Source organism: Nerophis ophidion, linkage group LG15 (assembly GCF_033978795.1).
Source record: "Nerophis ophidion isolate RoL-2023_Sa linkage group LG15, RoL_Noph_v1.0, whole genome shotgun sequence".
In the NCBI taxonomy this organism is placed as follows: Eukaryota; Metazoa; Chordata; class Actinopteri; order Syngnathiformes; family Syngnathidae; genus Nerophis; species Nerophis ophidion.
The window spans coordinates 16,355,096-16,368,106 of NC_084625.1; the positions used below are offsets into that span (position 1 = coordinate 16,355,096).

Here is a 13,011-nt window from a genome sequence, read left to right on the forward strand (position 1 = left end):
GCTTAGTATTACCGCCGGGTCAAACTCGTGACGTCACGAGTGACACTTCCCCTGTCACGATTTCAAAACGGAGGAGGCTGATTTCGATACTGGTAATTTGAAATTGCATAAAGGGAAGAAGATTAAGAGCTATTCAGTAGGATTTAAGGTCCAAGCTATTTAATAAAAAAGAACAGTAAGCAGCTATGTTTTATTAATGGAGCGTGGAGCCAACAGTCTAACAGACAGGCAGGGCATGCTGGAGCCCGGCCCAAGATGGCGGCGAAGAGACGGCGAGCGAGCGGAGAGGAGGAGCGGAAAAGGGGCTTGGACTGAGGTTTTATTGAAAAATAAACAAAGTCAAACTGCTCTATCCATGTCCTTCCTAGGTGGTCCTGGGAACCCGCAATACGACGGCTTGAGACCGTCACAATACCGTAGCTGCATCTGTCAAATATGAGTCATTAAATGACTCCAGCCCCCTGGTGGTAGAGGACGCTAGTGATCCTTCTTGCGACTACTCGGCTGCAGAAGAAGTGACAATGAGTCACGCGATATGTGCTGGGACGGATATGACGGACCTTCTGATAGCAGTTTTCTAAACTGGACTTTCAATCGAAGCAGGAGGTAATAAAGGCAGATCTCCATCGAGACAGAGAGACTTTTAAAACTGAAGAAAGATAAGGAAGACTTCTATAAACAAGTTATCGATGATTTTGATCAGAAGGAGCTGACATGGACTATATTTATAAGTGAAGGTAAGACCATGACAAAGTTTTTTTTTAATTAAATGTGCTTTTCATGATGGTAGCCTTACATCACACTCAAATTTGTACTGCATGCCTTTGGTAAGTGCCGGGGTGAGAAGAGGTTTTAAAATAATTAGCGCATGCTTACTTTTACCGCATGCCTTTGGTAAGCGCTGGAGTGAGAAGAGGTTTTAAATTAATTAGCGCCCTGGTGGCAATTCAAGGAAATACGGTAGTTATAGTTTACTAATTAGCTTGCAAAGAAAAATATTCCCTCTCAGGATAACTCATAGGGGTATCAGCATGTTCATTAAAATTCTCCATTTGAATTAGTATGTTGTGCTTATCAATACATCGATTCTCATACTCACAAAGTAATTAAGTGAACCGGGGGGATGATGAACCCGCTGATGACCCGCCACCATGATGGCACTTTGTCATCTGAGCCTTCACACAATACAATCCATACCAGAATTACAGGGTGCTTAAACGGGCCTGAAGTGGGAGCCATTAAGCAGTTATTGAACATTTTCATGTCTTCTGCAGATTAGACATGTCTGTCTTCAGGGCGCAGGCTAACGATCACATTTTGACGCGGAACGTTCCTTTGCTGATGAGTTTGAAGATGAAGATGAACGGAAGCCATTGTTGTTTGAAGTTGTTCATGACAAACGACAGGAAGCGGGATGTTAAAGACGAGCTATTTTTAGCGTTTTGATAGGGATGCGACATTCTTGAAATCTATTTTTAGCTTCTTTTTTTTTAGGACGTACTCCAGTTTTTTTCGTTAGTTTCCTGTCACTTGAATCAGTGGCGCCCTCTGTGGTGAACACGTTGAATTGTTGGAGCAAAATGAACACGACCCATCCATCCATCCATTTCTACCGCTTAAAATACAAAGGTTAGACACAAGTAGATGTTGTAATATTTAAAAATGAATAGGAACTGTAGTTGAAGATGGATCGGGAAGAGCGCATTGAAATATGTATGTTTGACCTAAGGAAAGGTTATGAATAATAGATTGGACTTCTATAGATTGGTCTCTGGTTGTCAAACATGAAGGTTCCTTCTGATTTTCATAAGATGACCATAAACATGTCCTCCAAAGTGTCCTCATTTAATTACATGTATTTGAACATTTAAAAAAATTATATTAAATTTGAAAATAAGTACAAAAATTTAAACAATAAAACACAAACATTTTAAATTAAATAATATATATTTTAGATATATTTAATTTGATTTATTAATGTATTCATGTAAGGAGATTTAGGTGTTTTAAAAAAAAAAAAAAAAAGGTTATTTCCCATGAATAAAAAAAAAACTTCAAACCTATAAAGACAAAAACAAGTTGAATTAATATTATATTAAAATATGTCAAATAAACAAAATTAGTGGGAAAAACATCATTCACAGTATTTTTAAAACATATACTGTTAGGTGTGTTAAGTATAAATGTCATTTACGCATAAATATGTAGTCAAAGAGTTTAAAAATGAATGATAATGAATGAAAACATATTGAAAATTAAAATGTAATGTTATTTACTTGGGGGCTTCACGGTGGCAGAAGGGTTGGTGCGTCTACCTCACAGTACGAAGTTCCTGCAGTCCTGGGTTCAAATCCAGGCTTGGGATCTTTCTGTGTGGAGTTTGCATGTTCTCCCCGTGAATGCGTGGGTTCCCTCCGGGTACTCCGGCTTCCTCCCACTTCCAAAGACATGCACCTGGGGATAGGTTGATTGGCAACACTAAATTGGCCCTAGTGTGTGAATGTGGGTGTGAATGTTGTCTTTCTATCTGTGTTGGCCCTGCGATGGGGTGGCGACTTGTCCAGGGTGTACCCCGCCTTCCGCCCGATTGTAGCTGAGATAGGCGCCAGCGCCCCCCGCAACCCCAAAAGGGAATAAGCGGTAGGAAATGGATGGATGGATGTTATTTAGTTGGCTTTATGTTTTCAACAAAAGAATGTATCATAACAATAATGAAACATAATCAGAGTAATGTAATATAATTTAGAAAATATATCTTGTTTTTAGAGAGTTAAAAAGTAATGTAATTAATGAAAAAAAAGGAAAAAAGTACCTATTGACCTGTATTTCTATTTTAACATGTCATAACTATAATGAAACCTAACCAGAGTCATTTAACAAGATTTCAAAATATATTTAGCTTTAAAATAGTTAAAAATAAATGTACTGAATGAAAAAAAAACTAAAAATGAAAACATTTATTTGTAGTTGTATTTTAAATATAAATACGTGTTATAACTATAATGTCGCTTAATCAGAGTAGTATAAAATAAGAAACCAAAAAATACATTTTGCTTTAAATTGTTTCATAAGAAAGCAGACTAAACCCAATAAATACTATTATAAGAAATAAGACAAACTAAAATAGAAAACAAATATTGCCTCTTATTACCTTAAACATAATTGGGTGTAAGAATTAAATTGCAGATGTGAAGAAGTAAAAAATACATTTATTTTTAAACATGTTCAGTAGAAAAACAACCCAGTGATAATCCAAATAAACAAACACTGTAAAATACAAAATGGAAATGAAGGTTATTTTCTTACATTATATAACATGTTAAAATATTCAAAATCTACTTTAAATCCATTAAATCAAACCTATTCACAACTACTCTTAGGGATACTGAATGATGTAAACAAATATATAATTGAACTAATGAATAAACAAAACAAACAATAAATAATATATGAATTAATTTATAATAACCAATGTTTCAAATTTTTAAATTCAGTCATTCCCGTCTAAATGCAATAATTACACATATGTATCCCCTGTTCTCTTCGAGAGATGCTGGGGTGTTAAAAAAAAATAAAACATTTCAACACTTGACTGCAGTCACATACTCGCCATCAATCTTCCACCTGACAGCATTTTTTTCCCCTCATTTGCATGTCATTACACTCAAGTGCAATTGAGAGCGGTTACATTTACCAGTGCGGCGGAAGCCAACTCTTAATTGATGAAATTGTACACTACAGTTTTGCAGCAACAAAATGGACGTGCCATGTTTTTGGGATTCACGCAAGAAGAGACAGACGTCGATGTATAGATCATCTGCTTCGGTCGGAGACATCTGATCTATTCTTGCAAAGTTAGAGCGCCATGCTGAAACGTTAAATCTTCTTTGGCTGCTAAAAGGCTTTACAAGGACGTTCGCTATTGAGCAGCAGCGGACAGTAATGGATGGACTCGCCGCGCTAACACGGCGCTCGTTCCGTCTCGCTGACTTCGGCCTTGAAGGGCTTGGGAGCCATGTCCACTCAGGACGTTGCTTTAATGAGGCTCCCTGGGACCACTGGACCCCCGTTTGGCCTGACGCCAAAGCTAAGCTAATGTTGTTGTTTGGCGGCAAAACTACCTTCATCGCTCTCTCGCTCGCTGTAATCCCCACCAAATTATTTTACTATTCCCATTTGGTTTTAATGGTTTTAAAGGCCTACTGAAATGAGATTTTCTTATTTAAACGGGGATAGCAGGTCCATTCTATGTGTCATACTTGATCATTTCGCGATATTGCCATATTTTTGCTGAAAGGATTTAGTAGAGAACATCGACGATAAAGTTCGCAACTTTAGGTCGCTAATAAAAAAAAGCTTTGCCTGTACCGGAAGTAGCAGACGATGTGCCCGTGACGTCACGGGTTGTGGAGCTCCTCACGTCCTCACATTGTTTAAAATCATAGAAAGCAGCAGCTAGAGCTATTCGGACCAAGAAAGCGACAATTTCCCCATTAATTTGAGCGAGGATGAAAGATTTGTGGATGAGGAAATTTAGAGTGAAGGCCTAGAAAAAAAAAAAAAAAGGGGACGGCAATGGGAGCGATTCAGATGTCATTAGACACATTTACTAGGATAATTCTGGAAAATCCCTTATCTGCTTATTGTGTTATTAGTGCCTTAGTGGGATTATAAAGTCATACCTGAAAGTCGGAGGGCTGCGGTGACCGCCAGTGTCTCTGAGGGAAGCCATTGGAGGAGCCGAGAAAGTCACAGCTGCCTTTTTGACAGCTGCTGCAGGAGGACGCAAACTCCGCTCAAGTCTCCGGTAAGAGCCGACTTAATACCACAATTTTCTCATCCAAAAATGTGGTAGAGAAACGTGTTCGCTTGACCGCTCGGTTCTATATTAAAGCTTCACAACAAACAAAGAAACACCGGCTGTGTTTTGGTTGCTAAAAGCAGCTGCAATCCACCGCTTTCTACCAACAGCATTCTTCTTTAAAGTCTCCATCATTAATTAAACAAATTGCAAAAGATTCAGCAACACAGATGTCCAAAATAGTGATAGCGATTCAGATGTTTTTAGACACATTTACTAGGATAATTCTGGGAAATCCCTTATCTGCCTATTGTGTTGCCAGTGTTTTAGTGAGTTAAATAGTACCTTAAAGTTGGAGGGGTGTGGCCACGGGTGTGTTGACGCCAGAGTCTCTGAGAGAAGTCACTGCAGGAGGACGTTGGCTCCGCTGATCTCCGGTAAGAGGCGACTTATTTCCACAATTTTCTCACCGAAAACAGCCGGTTGACATGTACTCAGGATCCATGTTCGCTTGACCGCTCTGATCCATAGTAAAGCTGGAATTTCAAACAAGGAAACACCGTGTGTTTGTGTGGCTAAAGGCTAAAAGCTTCCCACCTCCATCTTTCTACATTGACTTCTCCATTATTAATTGAACAAATTGGAAAAGATTCAGCAACACAGATAACCAAAATACTGTGTAATTGCACGATGAAAAGAGACGACTTTTAGCCGTAAGTGGTGTTGCGCTAATATGTCCCCTCCAACCAATAACGTCACAAACACGCGTCATCATTCCGTGACGTTTTCCACAGGAAACTCCGCGGGAAATTTAAAATTGTAATTAAGTGAACTAAAAAGGCCGTATTGGCATGTGTTGCAATGGTAATATTTCATCATTGTTATATAAACTATCAGACTGCGTGGTCGGTAGTAGTGGGTTTCAGTAGGCCTTTAAAGCTTTTTACCCGCCAAAGCTAACGCTAACTAAAAATGCTACGCCCCAGCAATGTCAAATGTGGCAGACCCAAAAGATTTTCATACATTTTCAGTCCTACTGACGCTAAACTTGGCGTGCAAGCAGCAAACGAACATTTAGGTGGTAAATTTTTAGGTGCAGATTGTCGTTGCTGTTAAAAAAAAAAGTGTATTCAGGTCAAAGTTCGCCTGTTAGGTAAAAAATTAACTTGCAACAAACCACATTGAGTCGTACGTCAAATTAAAGTCCTTCGTATGGGCTTTCTAGATCTGTTGTTATTTGGGGAATATATCAAATCAAATCAACTTTATTTATAAAGCACATTTAAAATTTACCATGGACAGGTTAAAAGATAATACGAGGACCGAGCAAACAACACAACAGAAACAGAACATGATAAAAAATAAATAAATAAAACATAAAAACAGGTTCACAACAGGTGTATAATGGGGTGCCATTGCAGGATGGATATCACTTTGTGTTAAAAGCCAACGAATAAAAGTATGTTTTTAAGAGAGATTTAAAAACAGGAAGAGAGGAGGCTTGTCTAACACTAAGAGGTAGGTCGTTCCAGAGCTTGGGAGCATCAGCAGCGAAAGCTCTGTCACCTCTAAGCTTCAGCCTTGTGTCAGGGACCGTCAGTAGCATATATATATATATATATATATATATATTACAAAACTAGACATATTTTTGGTGAAAACAGGATACGGCAGTGCCTAAACTAGTTCTGGGACGCAGCCCTTAACTCAAAACACTTGTACCTCAAATCGACATCACCCACTGAGATGAATTGAAATCACTTTAGCATCATTTTAACATGTAACGTGCCTTTTAAACGGAAAATAGCATATAAAAACGATACAATAGATCAGACCTGGGCAAATTAACGCCTCAGGGCCACATGCGGCCCGTTGAGCTTTTCAATCTGGCCCGCCGGACATTCCCAAATAATTATTTTAGATCTTTAAGATGTAAACTGTGGCTGCCATTATGATGTGCAGTCATGTTTTCTAATGACCGTAAGTCTTCAACAACACAAAGTATTTCAGTGGTTGGAATCTGCGTTTATGTATGATAAACCATCCATCCATCCATTTTCTACCGCTTATTCCCTTTCGGGGTCGCTGGCGCCTATCTCAGCTACAATCGGGCGGAAGGCGGGGTACACCCTGGACAAGTCGCCACCTCATCGCAGGGCCAACATAGATAGACAGACTACATTCACACTCACACACTAGGGCCAATTTAGTGTTGCCAATCAACCTATCCCCAGGTGCATGTCTTTGGAAGTGGGAGGAAGCCGGAGTACCCGGAGGGAACCCACGCATTCACCGGGAGAACATGCAAACTCCACACAGAAAGATCCCGAGCCTGGATTTGAACCCAGGACTGCAGGACCTTCGTATTGTGAGGCAGACGCACTAACCCCTCTGCCACCGTGAAGCCCTATGATAAACCAGTTACTATGAAAATCGAGCTAGTTACTATGGTAATGTAAGTAGTTACTTTTGTAATCTATGTCACAGCAGCTCAGACGAGGCGGGAAGCGTTTCCACAGACGCGGAAGGAGATTTTCACAACAAAGTTCTAAAACCTAGTGATGTATAGAATAGAATAGAATAGTACTTAATTCGGCATATATCAGATGTATCAGACTGTAGGTGTGTTTATTTTGTACCCTTCGCGTTCATATTTCACTGTTTGTTGCATTTTTTGTGGCGTTTCACTTAATTGTAAAATATGTCGATCAAAAGGGAGTGTGACATTCATGTTTTGTCAATATTTAGTGTTTTATCGTTCATAGACAAATTTCAAATTCCATAAAGTTTTTTAAGGCGGCTTGTCCTAACGTTTTTAGCATTCAATCAGACATTATTGTGAGGTTTTATATAAGTGTTCATAAAAATAGATATACCGGCCCCCGGACACATTTTTTTCTCTAAATGTGGCCCTCGAGTCAAAATAATTGCCCAGGCCTGCAATAGATGAATGTACTGTACAATAGTTTTTTAAGATAATGTAAAAATACTGTACATCATTAGACATCTGTGGTATTTCCTTCAAGCTAACATGCCTTTTCAACAGAAAAACAAACTTTTAGATATTAAATATTGGAAAAAAAACAACACAACATAGAGTACTACAAACCATTACAGTAGTTTTTTGAAGTAAAGTAACAATTATATGCAGCATTTAGCGAAGGGAGTGGATTTCTAAAGTATCTTATTTTCCCATCTTTTACCCGCTACTTTTCCCCTACCCTTTGAACACGGCGGATTTTCAAACGGCGCGGCCAATTAATGGATTTTTCTTCGCTAACGGACATAATGTTTTGTATTCAACAAATATTTTTCATAGACCCCGGACGGACACAATGAAAAGGTGTGATATTGTTTGTGCCGTGGCGCCAACCTTAGGACGAGTTTGCTCACTGCAGGTGCTGCGGGTCGGAAAAGTACTTCCTGCTTCGTTCCTTGAACCAGAGATATTCGTACATGTTTCTGTTCAAAATGATCCTTCGTTTATCACTCCAAGCAACGTCTGCAAGTTTTACAATATAACTAAAACAATTCATACTTACTAAACGGTACCACGTTTGATGTCTGTAGGAGTGTTTTTATGCATATTTGTACATGCTACCGTAATTTAGTCAAGCTAGCGTCGTTAGCATTAGCGTAAACGCTAACACATTTACAAGTGTCTGTGTCAGTATTGTTAACTTACAACGCCATTCTTTTTTGTATTGTTTCAGTTTCTTAAACTCACTATAACGTCACCTTGAAGTTACTGAGTCTGTTAAGCTGATTGGAGAGATAGATTCCGCAGCTGGTGGGTCCATGATGATGACTTCTGTCGTTATATATGCCGTGTGACAGGCTCTGTTTGGAAACAATAAAGTATGTAAATAAACATTTATCTTTCGTACCAGTATATATCTGCGACTTATAGTCTGGTGCGGCTAATACATATAAAATATTTATCTCTTATAAAATTTGGTGGGTGTGGCTTAAATACCAGTGTGCTCTATAGTCAAACACATACCGTATTTCCTTGAATTGCCGCCGGGTATATAGTATGCGCCTGCCTAAAATTACTGCCGGGTCAAACTCGTTTCGCAAAATAATTAGTGCATGCTTAGCATTACCGCCGGCTCAGGATTAACGCCGGGTCAAACTCGTTTCGCAAAATATTGTATTTATTCAAGCATGTCGACAATTTCCGCCGGGTCAAACTCGTCACGTCACGAGTGACACTTCACCTGTCATCATTTTCAAAATGGAGGAGGCTGATTTCAATAATTTGAAATCGGATAAAGGGAAAAAGATTAAGAGCTATTCAGTAGGATTTAAGGTCCAAGCTATTGAATATGCTAAAAAGAACAGTAAGCAGCTATGTTTTATTAGTATACCGTAGCTGCGTGTGTCAAATATGAGTCATTAAATGACTCCTGCCTCCTGGTGGTAGAGGGCGCTAGTGATCCTTCTTGCGACCACTCGGCTGCAGAAGAAATGGCAACAAGCAGCAAGAGTGAGCAGCGTTTATTTATTCTTCTCGCTTGCACTTTTAACATAGAGGATTACATATCTAAAAAAAAACTGTTTTCTAAACTGGACTTTCAATCGAGGCAGGAGGTGATAAAGGAAGATCTCCATCAAGACAGAGAGACTTTTAAAACTGAAGAAAGATAAGGAAGACTTCTATAAACAAGTTATCGATGCCAATGATCGGAATGAGGTGCGCATGGACTTCATTTATAAGTGAAGGTAGGAACATAATAAGGTTTTTTTTTTTTATTAAATGTGCTTTTCTTGATGGTATCCTTACATCACACTCAAATTTATAAGCGCTGGCCTAAATTTACCGCATGCCTTTGGTAAGCGCCAGAGTGGGAAGAGGTTTTAAAATAATTAGCGCATGCTTGCCTTTACCGCATGCCTTTGGTAAACGCCGGAGTGAGAAGAGGTTTTAAATTAATTAGCGCCCCGGCGGCAATTCAACGAAATACGCTAAGCAGCGGGTTCTTCATATTTTCATAGATAAACGTCCACCGTTTGGATATTCTTTAAACATTCTCGGCTGCCGTTATCAATTTGTTCTGCTTCAGTCCAATGCAGACTCGCCGTGATTCACCAAATTAGCTACACGCTCTGTCCTGTTTTTGATGATTTCTTTCTTTAAATCAACAACTATTATCCATTTTTTCTTCTCATCACTGTTCTTCACGCTCACTTTCTTCCTTCCTATGGCTTGAAAAACAAAGTCCTATTTATTTCTAGCTAGAAGCTAATTCTAGCGAGTAAGACCAGATGTTTTGGTCGGAGCGTACGGGGTTCACTTTGACTTTTCCTACGCTAACTAATTGTCACTGTAATGCAGGGATGTCAAACTTGTTTTCCTTGAGGGGAACATGGCAGTTATGGCTACCATATGAGGGCCACTTGTAACAGCAAATAATGTACGAATTTGCCTCTGGATTTCATTATTAATCAGCAACCCCCGCCCCGATGTGACCCCGAAAGGGACAAGCGGTAGAAAATTGATGGATTTTAAATATATATGTATATATATATATATATATATATATATATATATATATATATATATATATATATATATATATATATATATATATATTTAAGTAGACTGTTGATTAAACAGTAAAAGCTTAACATTGACAAAATGTTACTGTAAAATATAGTACTTTGGCTTTTTTTTTTTTTTTTTACAACATTTTACAGTAAATGGAAAAACAGTACCACTGTTTGTTTTTGTTTTTTTAGGTGGGTAGGGGGTTACGGGTAAAGCTGGCAGCTTAGTTGTGTTAAATTAAAAAAAAAATGTCAACATTATATTGTTAATGGAAAAACAAGGTAAGTTCTTTTTTTATTCTGGCAACTTAGCTGCCAGTTTTACTACCGTAAAAACAAACCATTTACAGTAATACACAGTTAAAAACAACAACCGGAGATTTTACAGTCAAAAACTGGCAGCTCAGTCAACAGAATTTTGACGCAAAAAAACAATACTAGTTTTTTTTTTCCAATTCACAGTATTATGCTGTAAAGAACAACGTAAAATGTATTATCATTTTTATTAATTTGATGGGTAGTTTGCTGTAAAGTTAAGTAGAAAAAAACATGTTTATAAAGTATGATACTATACTGTAATAATTGTTGCAATATTGGATACTATTAAAGTTTAAATGATATGCAATTTCAAGCAGTACATATATTTTTTTTCGGTCAAAATTAAAAACAAAATCAATTAAAGCTGCAAGCAGCGTTGGACAGGACCTAAGCCCGGATAAATGGTAGAAGGTGGATGGATGGATTATTACACAGAGAAAAAGTTGTATACACATGTGTTATACATCAGTCTCATAGTAATAACAGTTGTAAAGTGGCTTGGGCATTTTATAAGGACGACTTTTCAGACTGTAATGCATTGGGAATGTAATGCAGTTGTTGTATTGAAGTGGGAATAGCAAACTGTTGATTTTAGTTGGGGGCGGTCAGTGTATGAAATATAGGTCTCAGTGAGACCTATATTGAGGTTTTTGTTTCATTCCTACAGGGAGTTAGAAGCAGTTTTGTCTGAGCAGGAAGCCGCCATTTTGTGCCAGCAGTACACACAACAGCACCAGCGTACCGGTTCTTTGTGAGATCATAAAATCCAAACCAGGGTAGTAATTAAAACTCTTTCATCAACTTTTAATCAGAAGGGTTCAATCTCTCTTCTGTGTTTATTTGAAGTCGAAACGACATACGGCCTCAGAGGAGATAATGTTTGAAAAAAAGCGACATTGAGGGGGGTGTCAGTGGATGAAATATAGGTCTAACTGAGACCTACATAGTGGTTTTTGTTTCATGTTTCTCTGACATTCATACTGGAAGTTACAGACAGTTGTGTCTGTGTTTTCTTCCTAGGGGCACTCGAGCGCAATTTTGAGTTTTGGGGTTTGGTTTTTTGATTAGATCGCAAATTTCGCCAGTCCTGATGTGTGTGTCAAATTTGGTAAGTTTTGAAGCATGTTAAGGAGGTCATAATACAGCTCAAAGAGGCGGCGGTATAATAATAATAATAAAGAATAATAATAAAACCTTAGAAATTCAATAGGGTCCTCTGTCCCAAAGGGACATCGGCCCCTAATTACATTTAGTGAGAAAATATGAAGTACTTTATTGACACATATCATTTCCAGGTGTTTGCAGGCCAAATAGAATGATGTCGCGGGACAGATATGATTTGAGTTTGACACCTGTGCTCTAATGCAGTGGTCCCCAACCTTTTTGTATCCGCAGACCGGTCAACGCTTAATAATTTGTCCCGCGGCCCGGGGGTTCCTTTGTTTTTTTTTTTGTTTTTTTTTTTCTTTCTTCTTTGTCATGAAAAAGGGACATTTTGTCATGAAAAAGGGAGGTTTTTGTGGTTGGTGCACTAATTGTAAGTGTATATTGTGTTTTTTATGTTGATTTAATAAAAAAATAAAAAAATATATATATATATATTTTTTTTTTTCTTCTTTGTCATGAAAAAGGGACATTTTGTCATGAAAAAGGGAGGTTTTTGTGGTTGGTGCACTAATTGTAAGTGTATATTGTGTTTTTTATGTTGATTAAAAAAAACAACTATGTATATATATATATATATATATATATATATATATATATATATATATATATATATATATATATATATAATTTTATTATTATTATTTTTTTATAAAAAAAAAATTTCTGCGGCCCGGTACCAATCGGGCCCTGTGGTTGGGGACCACTGCTCTAATGTAAAGCATAATAATTGGAGAAGTAGCTCCCTCAAAAGGACGGGAGTAGAACATGTGGGGATTTATGTAGTTGGGCTTCCAGTGTTGTGGTGTTGAAGTACATGTAGAATTTTTAACATTCCGTGTACCTAATCTTGTGACCCTCAGCTACATTATACTGTATATACAGATATATTCTATATATTTTTCATAACACGGTCACGACTGCCTAGTTTCTTTTGTTATATTCTTATTTTACTGTTATATTTTTATTCCCATTGTTGCTTTTTATGTTTATTGTAATATTTTTCTATTTTGTTTCCATTAATACCCCCATTATTTACTTTTTACTTTTTTAATTGATCTCAACTCTGTACACTGCTGCTGTCTATCTGTCTATCTATCTATCTATCTAACTTCTTGGAAAACAACAAAAAAACACGAGTATCTTTGTCATTCTCTCGTGTTTTTTCCCCCTGCCAA

At 37.7% G+C, this 13,011-nt stretch overlaps 1 long non-coding RNA gene across 1 annotated transcript in view; it reads right to left on the minus strand.

The window, feature by feature from the left end:
* LOC133569832 (uncharacterized) overlaps window positions 1-13,011 on the minus strand; it is a 39,785-nt gene that overhangs the window by 20,002 nt on the left and 6,772 nt on the right. The window contains exon 2 of the long non-coding RNA XR_009809930.1: window positions 5,147-5,337. This is a non-coding gene — a long non-coding RNA (uncharacterized LOC133569832). The remainder of the gene's footprint in view (window positions 1-5,146; window positions 5,338-13,011) is intronic.